At 35.9% G+C, this 16062-nt stretch overlaps 1 protein-coding gene and 1 long non-coding RNA gene across 4 annotated transcripts in view; one reads left to right on the plus strand and one right to left on the minus strand.

Moving 5' to 3' along the window:
• The window catches only part of LOC106460708 (ATP-dependent RNA helicase HAS1-like), an 87171-nt gene that overhangs the window by 12400 nt on the left and 58709 nt on the right, over window positions 1-16062 (minus strand). The gene's annotated exons all lie outside the window — the stretch shown is intronic.
• LOC111086070 overlaps window positions 5643-16062 on the plus strand; it is a 19428-nt gene continuing 9008 nt past the window's right edge. For both annotated transcript variants that reach the window (XR_002610830.1, XR_002610828.1), the window contains exon 1: window positions 5643-5864. This is a non-coding gene — a long non-coding RNA (uncharacterized LOC111086070). The remainder of the gene's footprint in view (window positions 5865-16062) is intronic.

The raw sequence follows: 16062 nt of genomic DNA on the forward strand, positions 1-16062 counted from the left end.
AACTGAAAAAACCAGGACAATTCAGCCATTACTCCTAATTGCAAAATGGTTATTACAAGTTTGAAATAATTTAACTTTTAGTTAATTTACTTTAAATTTATGGAACTGTTCCACACTATTTCCAAATATACTAATACTACCATTGGTTTTGAAATAATTTCAACTACTTTTTTTGGTGATAGACACACATTCACCAACATCTACGGGTCTACTACAGTACTACTAACTAAAAAACCTGTGCAGATTTGGGTTTCTTACAACACTCAGAGGAAATGTTTGAGAGTTTGGCTGCAGGAGAGTATATATTACAACAACGAGCAAGTCAAGTAGGCCTATTACATTCCTGATTCTATGTGACTGAGAGTCTGATATTTTAATCATAAAACTGGGACATTTTGTGTGCCCTGAGATCTTTTCGTGATACACTGGGATAAACTATCAAAACACGGGACTGATCCAGCAAAACCAGGACGTCCGGTCACCCTAAGTAGGTAGCATTTTACAAATCTATATTATGATGCCCTACAAATGTCTAAAGTTACTTCTTAAAGTATGATAAACTAGCCAAAAAATCTTAAAGCTGCTTGTTTACAGTTGCACGCCATGAATGACTCGTACTTGTTGCTTGTTTACAGTTGCACGCCATGAATGACTCGTACTTGTTGCTTGTTTACAGTTGCACGCCATGAATGACTCGTACTTGTTGCTTGTTTACAGTTGCACGCCATGAATGACTCGTACTTGTTGCTTGTTTACAGTTGCATGCCATGAATGACTTGTACTTGTTGCTTGTTTACAGTTGCACGCCATGAATGACTTGTACTTGTTTTTTGGAACTGTCATACTAGCAAGTGCAGCTTGGTAACTGAACAGCACGTAAGTTATATTATATGTAGTTTCCGTCACTGCATTTGTAGCTTCGTTTAAATCATTGGGAGGAAAAAGATTAATACTAAAAATCCCTACCTTCTTCTATTTATTTGTAAATATATTTCTTACGCTATACTTGTGCCAGTATTAATCGATTTAGCCACTACTTTTTCTAATACAGTATATTTACTGCTTTCTTTCAGATGAACAGCCATATTTATCATGGGAATGGCTAGTTTAAATTATGTGGCTTGTCAGTTTTCACAGCTTGTCCCCGAGCCTCTAATTTTTTCCATTACCAAAACATATTTAAGCCCATCTTTTTCATCATCCATGCAAGACAGATTTGAGCAGTTATGTATAAAGTGTTCTCAATCTTGAAAGTCATGTCAGGTGTCCCCTAGATGTCTTAAAATGCTGGTCAAATCACATTCTCGCTGTGATTTGATGGCTTAGCAGGTGTCACAAGAGCTATATACCCAGTCATTTTGGTGAGATGTAACACACTGTGGTATTGATGATTTATCTGCACAATTATTATTTTTTTTACACTCTAAGGTGCAGGACCATCATGAGATTATATTCTTAGAAAAATTATAGCTATTACTACATCTTTCTTTTTGCTCTAATATCGTACAGTGAATTACAAGTCTGATTCTCAATACATCAGATACGGTTCTATGACATTTTACTGCCAGCAAATGGATGCAGCAATAATTATTTCATTTTAAGGTTTTCTGCATATAAAGAAATTATATTGTCAGAATATTATAAAAGCAACCATTATCATGTCAAAAAACCTTGAACCCGAAAATTACATCATAACATTTGTACCCATGCAAACATAAATAATAGTGTACATATTTGCTATATAGTGATAGCACTTTTTTACCAGCAAATTATTCAATTACTTTATAATTCTGTTTTTAAAGTCACTCTCTGTGCTAGGAAATGCTTTGTTTTGAAAACATAATTATTTGATGGCAGTAAAATACACTGGCAGTCTATTACTGTGGCAGTCAAATGTCGTGATACTCACAGATACTACCTCTGTGCAGATAAGAATGTCTCTTACTCCTTATTAAGTGATGTGGTTTAACTGGAAGACAATCTGCTAAAGCCACACCTGGATAAGTTTTATTATGTAAACAATAAAGGTCATCTTCATAAGCAAGCCAGGTTTGCAGTTGGTTGTGTTTGTGAGCCCTACATTCAGCCATTTGTAGAGTTCCATTTCCTACATGATTGAACCTGTGTTGAAGCTTCTTGAAAAATCAGTTCCACTTTTCCAGTTGGTGTCCACCAATATAATCAACTGCAATGAGAACTGGACCATCCATGGCTAACATAAGAACTTACACTACCAGATCTTGTAACAAAGTATTCCAGACAGCAACTTTCTTAATCCAGTGAACAAGGCTCTCCATATACTTTCTAACTATTCTCTTAAATTTGATGGATTGACTAGTTTTTTTGTTCACCACCCTACACAGTGTGGGTGGCAAACCTTATTGAAGTGTGCTAACTTTGAATTCAGAAAGTCTGATCCAACTAATATATGCAAGGTAAAGGACTTGTCATGACTTCTTATCTCATTATTCATTTGAACATGAGATTCTGGTTCTTGATGCATATTTACTGTCTTAGTCTTGAAACTCTTGGGGTCAGTCTGAACAGCAGTTGCACCCTCTAACGATCTCTTTCTTTTGAGAGAAAACATTGAGGTGTGCTCAGGAGCTGTGGTAGCCCAGAGTTCCTGTCCCACCTGAGGAGTGGGTGTAGCTCAAGAATCTCAATCCATAGTTCTGGTGATGGTAACTAGGTATTGATTATTGAGGTAACCTAAAGAGATCTTATGTGGCCTCAGAACATAAATTTACACCTGAATGAACAACCTTCCACTGGTGACTTCCTTTCCAAATTTTTGGATCTAAGAAGGCCTAAGGGTTTTGTAACCAGTGGCAACATTTGTGGTACTGGTTCATCCCTGGGAATTGGTGGGAAGAATGAGAACCCACAATGTGTCTAGCAAGATCACTTCATATCCAAGCCTGGACTACTATGGGTATTAGTCACTTCACCAAACACTGTCCCAGCTAGTATCTTCCTGTTCCTCAGTAGGTGATTATATCCAGGTGAGGGGCATGGTACCCGTATTATAGCTTTAATAAATAAAAGATTACTTTGAAATGTGAGAAACTGAACCACAGGATATATTATCAATTTGTACCATATCTTGACCATTGATCTTATAGAACTCTGGTCACAGCACTGAAATGTCTACTGTCTGGTCACGAATATAGTACTCGTATTTTATAATAAATTGTTCATTAGATAAGCAAGTGTACAACTTAATTAGCAGACCACAACTAACTAAAATACCCAGAATTCTTTATGAAAATTGAAGACATAAGACAGTGGATAAGAGTGAACATTATCTGTTGCTGAATAACAACAAAGGTGACTGAAGAAGATTTATGAGCAAATTATGGTTATTGATGGTTGAGAAGTTGATGAATTTATTAACAGTTATGAAGATAACGGAAAATTTCAGCTCCAAATGTTGACTGATAAGACCAATAAAAAATGACAGGGCTGTTCATTATATATTTTTTCAAACTAACATAAAAAGTTGGTAAAAACATTCATTAAACTGGCCAACTTATCAGAACAGAGAACTCGCTCACGCACGGCTTTTCATCTCTACTGTCCAGATGAATCTTTCTTGAACAAGAAAGCACGCGCGCGTGTTGGCGCCTAAAGTGCAACCAATCAGACTCATCACATCCTGGCACTTTCACTATCTCACATACCAGAATATTCTAATTGCATGATAAGAGTTTCTACGAAAACAGTCTCCATGCAGTCGGACAACTAGCATGCAAAACAGTTAGCTAGTGGTTTGTTCCACTTCCGGCACCACTCCTTATGTGTGAACTGCCAACTATTGACATCATTGGCTTTAGTTATAACATTTATCGCATATACATTTCTTGGTTAGAATCTTAGAAAATGATATATGTATATATACAGACATACATTATATATATATATATATATATTAAAAACATACGATGATACCCCTTTGTGCTCGTACTTAGCTTGATGAATCCTATATAATTTCCCGTTTGTTTTTGGATTTCATCAAAATTTTGTGAATATACTTGCAACTGTTAAATTTAATGATACTACTCGTTACCTTGCATGCTTCACAAACATGAAATTTTCTTTGGGAAACTATTCGATATCATACGACCGCAGCGCCACGGGAAACTCGCCGAGGGTAACAACTAATTTTAATCAGTACAAAAAAGTTAGTGATCAATATCTTTAAATTTTGAAAATCGTAGTTGTACAAGAAAAATACATAAAAAAACACGAATCATTTACGATAAAATAATAAAAATACGACTATTAGAAAGGCAAGAAACTTCTTATTCCGAATTGTACACAAACTCTGTAAGACAATACCTCAATAATTTCTATGAACATATACCCAACCCGATCTATTTGGCCAAATCACTAATTTGTCTAGCTACAGACACACAGCAGTCGTGCTTAACAGATACACAAATTACGACCTTACCTTTTGATCTCACTACTTTTAAAGTAAAACCTCACAAGCAAAACCCTAATATCCATCTGTAGGCTTATCACGACAAAACTCACGTAGGTTTTATGATAATAAAAATCAGCGGTAACATAACAATATTCTTACATTTATTTAGTTTCTAGTTTTCTTTACGTGTTATTTTTAAACTTTTTGAAAAGTTGGGTGTCCTTAATCACACCTGTTCTTAAAAGAAGTGCCTTAATTCCAGGAATGTTTTTTAACACAGCAGTTTCGATTTCATTTACAACCCTCACAGAATAACTTCTATCTCAATACAACAAACTGGAATTTCTTAAAATTATGAAGTGACTATTATTTCACAAAATATTAAAAAAGTACGAAAAAACAAAACAAAAACTATCAGCTAATACGAACGTGAAATTTAGCTAAAGAAAATTGTTTGTATGTATGATGAGTCCTGATATTGCACGAAAGACCTTTTGTGCAGACATTTTAAGGCGGACAAGATAGAACCGGAATGTTATTTTTAAGACACGAGTAATTCCAAATCCTTATTCACGTTGTTAAAAGAATTAATAAACAAATATATATATATATACATACATACATACACACGCGTTAAAAAATAATTTGTAACTTTTTTATGAGGACTAAAACGTGTTATTGCTCCACCATTTTAGGCGTTTAAGAACTCGACAGTCTGTCTACGATCAATATAGTTACTCAACATATAGCCATACAGGCTACTTATGATAATAATAGTCACCATAAAACCACATATAAAATAAATGAATTACGACCAACATTATTATTATACGCTGTAAACCCGACAATTTCAGAATTACGAGTGGAAACAAAAGTGCATATTCTAGTTACTTCATATAAAATTCATCATGGGTGACTTACCCACTAAAAAGAAATAGGTACGTTTTGAAAGGAACTAAGATATGTAAAGTAAATATAATAATAACTTCCAATCAGGGTAAGCTATGTATTTCAAGTGAAACTAAAAATAAACCTGGCCTTCAGTATATCTAATTAAATATATTTTTCAACCGTTTCTATTTAACGTTTACTTTTCAAATTTCGGATTTTATTGCACGGAGACTTTTCTCACGTGTCAGCTCGTGAAACTGGCCGTCGGTAATCGCACGTGCACATGTTTTTCCGATGTAACCACCTTGGCTAACAATAGGAAAGTGGTGAAAATGTTAGGCATTAACTTATTTCACTCAATTCTGAGCAGAAATGTCCTGTCTAGTAACAGCTGAAACTTAAGACCCGAACTAAATACAAGTCATATTCTTCACGAACCATTTTAAAGTAACGAGTTATTGATAAACATTAACTACTGTAGCATGAACATATTTTACGTCCAAGTCTACACCACCTTCACCGGTGATGGTCAAAACATAATACGGTAAGTTATTTTAATTCAATTCTGCGCGAACAACACTATCTAGTAACAGGTTAGTCGTTAAAACATGAGGCATTAACCCAAATTTGCAAGTACAACCAGTATCAGATCGCGGGTCCAGAAGACATGGCATGAACTAAACATTCCAAGTTCACTGATGGTTGCAGATGAACTAGTCTATACGTCATAAACTATAATTTATTCTCCTCATCTAGGGCTGTCTTGTTGACTTCATAGAAGTTTTTATAGCCTTATCTATTTTATGCTATTTATTCACTGACCTTTTTACGTAGCTTCTCGCTGAATCATATAATGAAGTTTTTTAACGACGTATTGAAAATGCACTCAACAAACGCGTGTATCAAGAGAATGGTGCATGCACTAACACATGGTGGTTGGTTTTTGAATTGACAGCATTTTTACATTAGCATGGTAGTTTATTGCACGCACGTGACAACGTACACGTTGTGTGCTTGCTCATTTTTTTATTAACAATTAGAAAGTAGAAATCAGAGAGGTAATTAAAGTTCGCAAACAAAAGTTATTTATTGTAACATTCTAGAAACCACGGTGTTCACATTGAAAAACAAAACAAAAAACGTTTGTTTGTAGTTAAGCATAAAGTTGCACAAACTATCTTTGTGTGTCCACCGCAGAAATCGAACCCCGAATTTCAGTACTATAAGCCACATAAAACTCCATAGTAGACCTGAAAGTGAAGTATACAGTATATATATCAGTTGCTCTCAACCTGTCGTACGCGTACCCCTGGAGGTATGCGAGAACCTTTGAAAAAACATTTAAAATAATATAATCCCTACGCCTCAAAAATCAAAGAGCAGTCTCGGTGCGTTACCAAAGTATTCCACAAGCCAGCACTCAGTGTTCGTATATTGCTGACTCGCTGTATAATTATTTCTTTTGATTTACCTTTTAAATAATATAAACCACAGCCTAGTTTTTTTTTAAACAAATTATATGCATTAGGCGTACGCCACTGGCTCAAGGGTCTAAATGGGGATACGTGACATAAAAAAAAGCCGGGAACCACGAATTATGCCATATACAGTTTATATATTAAAAACTGATGACAACTTTAGTTTAAAATAATAAATTCGTTTATTTAATAGCGCTCCAAATAAGTGAGACCTCAACTGTTTCTTTCTTCTTCGTTTTTGGCTGTATCTCTCCAAGCGATAACTTACTGAAGATCACATATCCCAACGGAAACGACCTTAATGAATTCATTTCACATGCTCAGTTTGGGGTTTTATTTGAACATTATTTAAAGACAGGTCTCTTCGTCAGAGTTAACCTCGCACACGTACGTTTCAAAAATTGGCACCAACACTAATCTACACGCTGTTCCGAATACTACAGTTATTACACACAGTGTTGCAAAAATAAACAGGATTTTAAGCATGGAAAGGTTACAGTAACTAATAAGTTGTTTTGTCCTTTTCCAAAGTTATGCAGGAGTTTAAGCACGGTAAGGCTACAGTAACTAATGGGTTGTTTTGTCCTTTTCGGAAGTTATGCAGGAGTTTAAGCACCGAAAGGTTATGGTAACTAATGGGCTGTTTTACCCCTTTCTCAAGTTATGCAGGAGTTTAAGCACCGAAAGGCTACGTCAACTAATACGAGTTGTTTGCCCTTTTCCCAAGTTATGCAGGAGTTTAAGCACCGAAAGGCTACGTCAACTAATACGAGTTGTTTGCCCTTTTCCAAAGTTATGCAGGAGTTTAAGCACCGAAAGGCTACGTAACTAATGGGTTGTTTTAGCCCTTTTCCAAAGTTATGCAGGAGTTCAAGCACCGAAAGCCTACGGTAACTAATGGGTTGTTTTACCCCTTTCCCAAGTTATGCAGGAGTTTAAGCACCGAAGGGCTACGGTAACTAATACGAGTTGTTTGTCTTTTTCCCCAGTTATGCAGGAGTTTAAGCACGGAAAGTTTACAGTAAATAATGGGTTGTTTTGCCATTTTCCAAAGTTAAGCAGGAGTTTATGCAAGAAAAAGTTACAGCAATTAACTAATTCTTTTGATTTTACTCCCAAAATTATTTATTAGCACTGACAACTCTATATAAAAGATTCTACACATTACGTTCAAATTACGTTAGCAACGTAATTAAGTTAGCAACTTATCATCGTTGCTTTAGAAGAAAGTTACATTCATATTTTCTGATTATATTAAAGATTTCTTTTCACCAAAGGTTTGGTTTGTTTTGAATTTCGCGCAAAGCTACACAAGGGCTATCTGCGCTAGCCGTCCGTAATTTAGCAGTGAAAGACTAGACGGCTAACTCTTGGGCTACTCTTTTACTAACGAATAGTGGGACTAACCGTCACTTTATCACGGCTGAAAGGGCGAGCCTGTTTGGTAGGATGGGGATTCCAATCCGCGACTCTCAGATTGCGAGTCGAGCGTCCTAACCACCTGGTAAAATTGAAAATATAATCTGTGACTCAGAGGTCTAATACATTCTTTGATTGGCCACACCCTTGTTGTGGATTGCAGTTTCACATATTCAAGGCTCATCAGCACAGCTTCAGTAAGCAAACCAAAGAAATACAGTTAGGCCTTTTATAATGAGGATATGTATATATTAATATTTTATGGGGTTTGTTTGTTTTTCGTCCTTTCTAGCTCAGATTATAGTAACCTAAATAAATTTAGGTGTGTGAATAATTTCCTGGTATTGCCCCTAAGTTTTTATTCGATATTATAAAGCTAACCAACTGTTTAATGATCATGTAACAGATTTCTTTTCTTTTCGCCAAAGGTAAAGTCGAAAATATAATCTGTGACGTAGAGGTTTAACGTATTCTTTGATTGGTTGCACTCTCAACTGTGGGTTGCAGTTTCAACTTTTCAAAACGTTCATCAGCATAGCTAAATTAACGTGGAACAAATATATAAACTAAATCAGAACTAAAGTGTGGTGGCGAGCGAAACATTATCAAACTAGAGGGGTACTCATTAGAGCGCATACCCTCCGCCACGCAGCGTTGATCATATTTATGCCGTTAGCAACAGACACGGACCATTTTTGGTATGACAATGAAGAATAAGATTCTACGTATGTCCACCGAGTTTCATGAAAATCCGATCACCGAAAATGGTGTGATAAATCATTCCCTGTGTTAACAAATAGGGATTAGAAAATAAAAGAAAGACTTGACCTTTGCTGTGACATTGACCTTTGACCCTCAAAGAAACACAGTCACGGGGGGTGAAAATATACCAAACACACACACACATATGTCCACAATACCCTTGACCAGCATAGATTAATATTGCATCAAAACCCATTGAAGAACTACAAAAAATACAGATCTCTTATCCTCATGGCAGCTTACAAAGTACCCGGATTCACAAGTTCAGTTTTCTTACACAATTACGGAAACACACAGCTACTTTATGACAATGTCTCAGATAGTTAGCTTAAATATTTCAAGAAAAACCTTTATAAGAACGAATTATTATGTTCCACAGTACGTTATATTATGTAGGATAATAATAGCGCAAAGTATCTCTTCCATTTAATAATTAATATATGTCAACAAAAAGACCACCTTTATTATGTTCCACAGTACGTTATATTATGTAGGATAATAATAGCGCAAAGTATCTCTTCCATTTAATATATGTCAACAAAAAGACCACCTTTAGCTAGCACATAAATATATCATTTAGGTTAAGGTATTAAAAGGGGTCTTCTAAATATTTAATCAAGTGAAAATAGTTTCTTTTGCTATCGGAATTGTTTGATGAACTTTTACACAATCAAATTAAGAGAAGTGGCGGAAAAAGCTCTAAATGCTACATGGCCTTGAAAAGAGAAGAATGGATCAGTGCGAGTATTAGTGTAGGGTATGAACCCTGATCCCTAGACGTACTCCGCGTAGCATTTTTCCGAAATTGAAATAATATATAAATATATCACCAAAGGTGCAGGAAGAGGTCTCCGCTACACCTGACCCGTCCAGGTCTCAAAATAGACCTAAAATCCGATCAATAAAGAGAGAAAGAGAAATTCAGCATAGCTGAAGAAATACAGTTAGGGCTCTTACAATGGTGATATGTAGATAATACTATTCACACGCCTAAAGTAAGTTAGTCTACTATATGGCGAGTTCAAAAGACTCAAAACTCCCATAAATATTCATATTTTCTATTCACACTAAAATTCCGGTAACACTTTTTTTTATCGCATGTAATTGTTTGCTTGTTTCTTTACGACAAGCACCTGAAAAGGAAGAGGATTTCCTGCAACCTCCCCTCACCCCGTTTTCTTTTCCAGGTTTCAAATTCAGCACCTGTCGTACATATAACGTACAGGAAAAGGGGGTTTGTTTTTACTCGAATTTGTGGTCGAGTCTTACTGTCAAGAAACGTTCGTTCTTAGGTAAGCCTTTTTTTTTCTTTTTTTTACAACCCGAGCAGCAGTCTCTCGCACAAAAACATACTTGTTCGTCTAACAGCTACGACTTTAAAAATTAATATTTCTGTACTAAGTTTCAGCAACAATGATGGCATCAATTATAGTCGCTCACCTCTGAAGTCATAAACAATAAAAGTTATCAACAAGAATTTGTACAGGTATGAAGAATGACACCTTCGTAATCTGATTTACAGTCACTATACTAACAATATGCAAACATATTTTATAAACAGTCGAACATTAACACGAATCACTTCTAAAATTATTGAGAATATTGTATGAAACCACCAATTTACAGGTTTGTTTTACTATCTTCGCGCAAAGCTGCACGAGGGCTATCTGCACTAGCCGTCCCTAATTTAGCAGTGAAACATTAGAGGCAAGGCAGCTAGTCATCACCACCCACCGTCAACTCTTGGGCTACTCTTTTCATCAACGAATAGTATGACTGACCGGCACATTATAACGCCCCCCCCCCGGCTGAAAGGGCGATCATGTTTGGTGGGGAGGGAATTCGACCCTCAGATTGCGAATCAAGCACCCTAACTACCTTGCCATGCCGGGCCGCAAAGCTACAGAGCCCTACCTAAGTTTGAACTGATAACTAGAGGGAAGGCAGCTATGGAAGAAGCCACTGCCAACTCTTGGGTTAAATACGGGGATCTGACCATCACACAGTCCCCCAAAGTGCGGAGCGTGTTTTGCGGTACCGGGACGCGAGTCGTGAACCATCGGATTTACAGTTAGGGCATGCTAACAATTTACCAATAATTAAATGTTATAAAAGTATCAAAACACAAACCCACGGTAACTAACAACTACACAAACTCTTTAGATGTAGTGATCAACAAATCTTTTATTAGTATTAAAAGCATATGCCGCCAACAACAGTTACAAAAACACATTCACGTATACAACAAGCCAATAATTAATTTCACAACTGCTAACAGATGAGCTATCATGTTTGTTTTAATGCGGTTTGTGGGTGCTTTCAGGGATTCTTGGCCTTTTGACAAAATTCTTACGAAGATTAATACCGAGTTATTTCACAATGAAAAAACAGCTCGATTTTAAGGAAACCCGAGTTTAGAGAGTTTAAGTCACTAGCTTGTAGTAAGAAGGAAACTACCCGGAAATCCACTAAAATACCTAGGGCTAGTCGGCTGTGCCAATCCCAAAAAAGGAACTTTGCCAAGTGTGCTGTCGCTTCAACAGGATCAGATAACCATGGGATTCTAGAACACACCGAAATGGACATCTGAAATGTTTTCCAACGAAAGAGGACTAATATAACTACTGCTGTATATCGTTTACAACTGGAGGCACACAGTGCGCTCTTGCTAGTTAAATGTAAACTCTCAGAAAAAAATCGAACCTTAAATACGTTAAACCTTTTACAAGTATGGGTATATGGATGGAATCGGACATATAAGAAGCTTCTTTACAAGATCCAAATAGGACAATTTCATTATAAGGCGACTTAGAATTAACATGCTGTGTAAATCATATCAGGTAACTTTGGATAAGGTATATTGTACAACACAGAAATTACTTTTTTTTATGTTTCGTGATCCACGTTAATTTTCACAGTTTTCATGTAACAAATATTTGTGTGGGAAAACGACTCCGGATCAAATGCAGACGATGGGAACGCGAAATCGTAATTACGTCAAACCACACATTACCACAACTGGAAACTATCACTGCTTAGTGTGATAATCCTGAGAAAGTTCTGGGCATTTATTGCCGATATTTTTATGGTACAGTATCTGAAGCTGGGTTGTGTGATGCTATTTTTTTTAATGATTTTACGAGTATTCAGGTGCGTCTTTAGCACCTTTGAAAAATATTTAAGTAATCTTTTTGAAATTTTTCTTCTGAGACTATTACAAAGTTCTCACATTTAATGTGTATAAATGTATCTAAAAGCACAAAATATAATTCTACAGTATTTAAAGCAATTAAAATATACTATTGGTTGAACTATTTTTATCATTACTGAAGCAGATAACTTCCAAACTGTATAGAAACTAATGAGCAATCAGGTAGAGTAACTTAAGTACATTGTTATATTTTAGGATTAAAGTATGTTGACACTCGCCTCCCAGTGGCACAGCGGTATGTCTGCGGACTTACAACGCCAGAATCCGGGTTTCAAAACACGTGGTGGGCAGAGCACAGATAGCCCATTGTGTTGCTTTGTGCTTAACTTCAAATAAACTAAAAAAATAAATAAAAAACTGTTGACACTCACTAAATACCCGTGGGGTGGCGCTTGTGCTATAGTGGCAAATTAAGCCAGTGGCTACATACACGAGCAAAATACTGCAGAGAAGGTAATCAATATTATGTAGAACAATATTTTGTGTTGTCAGTAATTATCATGCATGATTAAGCGATCAGAAATGGATATTAAAAAAACAAAACAAAAAACATAAGAAAATTAAGTAAAACTAAAAATTTAAGATTTTCTACCCTATCTTATTATAGATAATACAAGGGGACTGATTTGTTTAATTTACACAAGTTATTAATCATAACTTGTTTCCTTGAAAATGATTAACATATTTTCAAAGAAAATTACTTTACTGGACTTAAAAATAATAAAGCATATAATCATTCCAACAACACGAAAACCTAAGCCTCGCTGGACATACCTGAGAAACCCAATGTTACACGTCTGTGAGTGCAAGTCGTGAATGGAAAAACAACAACAAAAACAGCAAAAAAATATTAAAAAATGCAACATTAATAATAAAATACCAATACGACATGTTTTACAATGCTACGTTTCACACGCTAGGCTATTTGGCACCGATCTGGAATACACCTACATTCCTGCTTGGTCGTTAAGGGCTGTCAAGCGTCTCAATTCCATGCCAGAAAATGTAAAAATCATTACGAAACTATGCTTTGAATGCCGCAATAACAACTTTATTACTCTAGAGTTGACATCACTTCAATTTTCAAGTATAGATATAACCTTTTCTTAGCCACTTTTTCCCACGTATAAAACGAAACTGTAATGGAAGTTAAGCATACGAAAAATACAACTTACATCATTTCAATAAAAATAATATTTATTAAAAATTCTTATACACCGCGATACATCATAACACACTTCCTATAGATCATATACTGCCAAATTAACAGTACTGGACAGTATCTGAACGACAGGGAAAAAATAATGACTCTATAAATGTTTCGCTGTTATACAGCTTCTTTAGTATTAATATACAGACCTCGAAGGACTGTAACGGCGAAGCGGCAGTAAATTAAAACATTCTCAACTCTGTGATCATTTTTAAGTTTATTTTTTTCAAACCTTGGCCTGTCTAGAAGTAAGTTATATACAATATAATGTTGTTAAGCACAAAGCTAAACAATGGGCTATCTGTGCTCTGCCCACCACGGGTATCGAAACCTGGTTTCTTGCGTTGCAAGTCCGCAGACATACCTCTGTGCTACTGGGGAGCAGTTACATATAAAAATGTATTAAACGTTTCCTTAAATCAGGCGATATAAAAACCCATATATTATTAAAGTTAGGACGCTGTTCCGGTCGTGAGGCAGGAGGGAAATAATTATACACCATTACACCTCACACACACACTCTCATTGTAGCTTTGTGTAATTCTTGTCACATTATTTACAGATGGTTAAATCATATCTGTATGTTATTTACATTCAGTGAAGCAACAGAGCTGTAACTGTCGTATCCCAGCTGGCCTGATGAGCAACTGGTGTTGGATGAAAGCCTTTTTGGTACTGGCTATAGCAGATGTAGTGTGGTTAACGTATTCCTTACTTTCACTAAAGTATGTTCAGTAATATTGGGTAGTACACCAGCATTTTTGTTGTAAACTCTGATTAGTATATTGTACTTACAAATATTCGTTATAACACTTATGAAAGCTGATACAGGTCCGAATAAAAGTACTTATATATCTTTAAAGTAACGATATTACGATCAGTTTATGTGATACTCAGGCGACTAATCCCAAGTAAAAACAGTTTTATCCAACTGTTTCATGGTATTGACTCGCTTTCACGAGATAGTTAGTGTAGGAAGAGCCCACATCCTTAGAAAGGTGACACCAGGGTAGCAACAGAGTTAAAATCATGATTTCCCTCCTCTCGTGTCACCTGCTCCACCACAAATAACTGCACTTGCTGCAAAAGGAAACGTGATTTTTGTCCTGAAAAGTCGTGGTTTAGGGGGTGAGAATAACCGGAACTAAGATAAAAATAGCATGAGCATGCAGCCACGATGTTATTTTATTTTCTATCGTTCTATTCACATAAACATGTAGGAAAACGTGACCTAAGTTCTTGTTACATAAACTGACACGCATTTAACTGTAAACAATTTACCCTTTTAAATACTTTGGATTTTTATTACGTATTTAGTATATAGGATTTCTAATTTAATTATATCTTGACGACATAGGAGGCTCGTTTGTTTGTTTGTAGTTAAGCGCAACGCTACACAATAGGCTATCTGTGCTATACTCACCACGGGTATCGAAACCGGGTTTTTAGCGTTATAAGCCTTCAGAGTTACCACTGAGCCGCTGGGTGGGGGGCATTTGTTTCGAAAAGTTGCGCAAAGGCTACCCGCGCAAGCCGTCGTAATTTTGAACAGCTAGATTAAATACCAACATCGCCAACTCTAGGGCTATTCAAATCGAACAGTGGAATTTTACTGTCGCTCTTATAGCGCACCCACGGATCATAAGTGAGGAACACTCAGATTCACAGTTTCTGGAGTAAAACGACGTTTCGGTTTTTATGCTTCAGCATAAAACCTAAGTCGTCGAAACCTAGAAACAAACAGAAGCCAATCCATTAAAGCCGAAACTCTACTATTGCCTAAATTACTCGTTAGCTGTTCCAGTTTTACCTGAGAACGACACACGCTTAAAGCTGTACCTTTACTGGTGTGATTAGATGCTTTAATTTTCAAGCTAAATGCAATAGACGTGGACAAATAGATAAAACGAAAGAATCCCGAATAATGCACCACAAGGAACTTATGTTCTTGTATTTCAGAGCTATGACTGTCCAGGAAATAAAAAAGGCTTACAAGTGTTATCAAGCGTTTTAAAACATAAATTATTTTACACACAAATTTTCTATATATTCCTTTACGACTTATCTTTCAAAAGATAAACATGTATTTAACGTCTCAAAAACTCTCTTTGCAATATATACTGTGCATAAGTTAGCCACTATAGTTAAATCTTCTGTGCGAAAGATCCCCAGGACGAAATACAGTAATAATGTGCCATTTAAAAATCTTTATTTATTTAAAGGCCATTCAAATCATATGCTTGGTTTAAACGAATTCTATAAAATTAGAAGTAAGAATATCAGAAATGAAAATCGTTATGTTTCTGAAAAATGGAACCTGTAGCTTTTAGATGTTGTGGCTATTATAGTGACGTCCAATATCACACAGCATTCCATTTTATAATGTTTTGATTTGTTTGAAGTTAAGCACAAAGCTGCACAATGGGCTGTCTGTGTTCTGCCCACCATGTGTATCGAAACCCAGTTTCTTGTGTTGTAAGTCCGCAGACATACCGCTATGCCACTGGGGGGGGGATTTTACAATGTAAAAATATGAAAAAAATCCTTTATTGTTAGAGTTATTATTTGGTAAAATCTTCCTTACTCTAACATTTTTACATGATTGTTCCATATTCAGGAACGAAACACGACTCCAGTTTCTCATGAATAATGGCTATATATA

The sequence above is a fragment of the Limulus polyphemus genome, unplaced genomic scaffold, assembly GCF_000517525.1.
Source record: "Limulus polyphemus unplaced genomic scaffold, Limulus_polyphemus-2.1.2 Scaffold819, whole genome shotgun sequence".
NCBI classification, from domain to species: domain Eukaryota; kingdom Metazoa; phylum Arthropoda; class Merostomata; order Xiphosura; family Limulidae; genus Limulus; species Limulus polyphemus.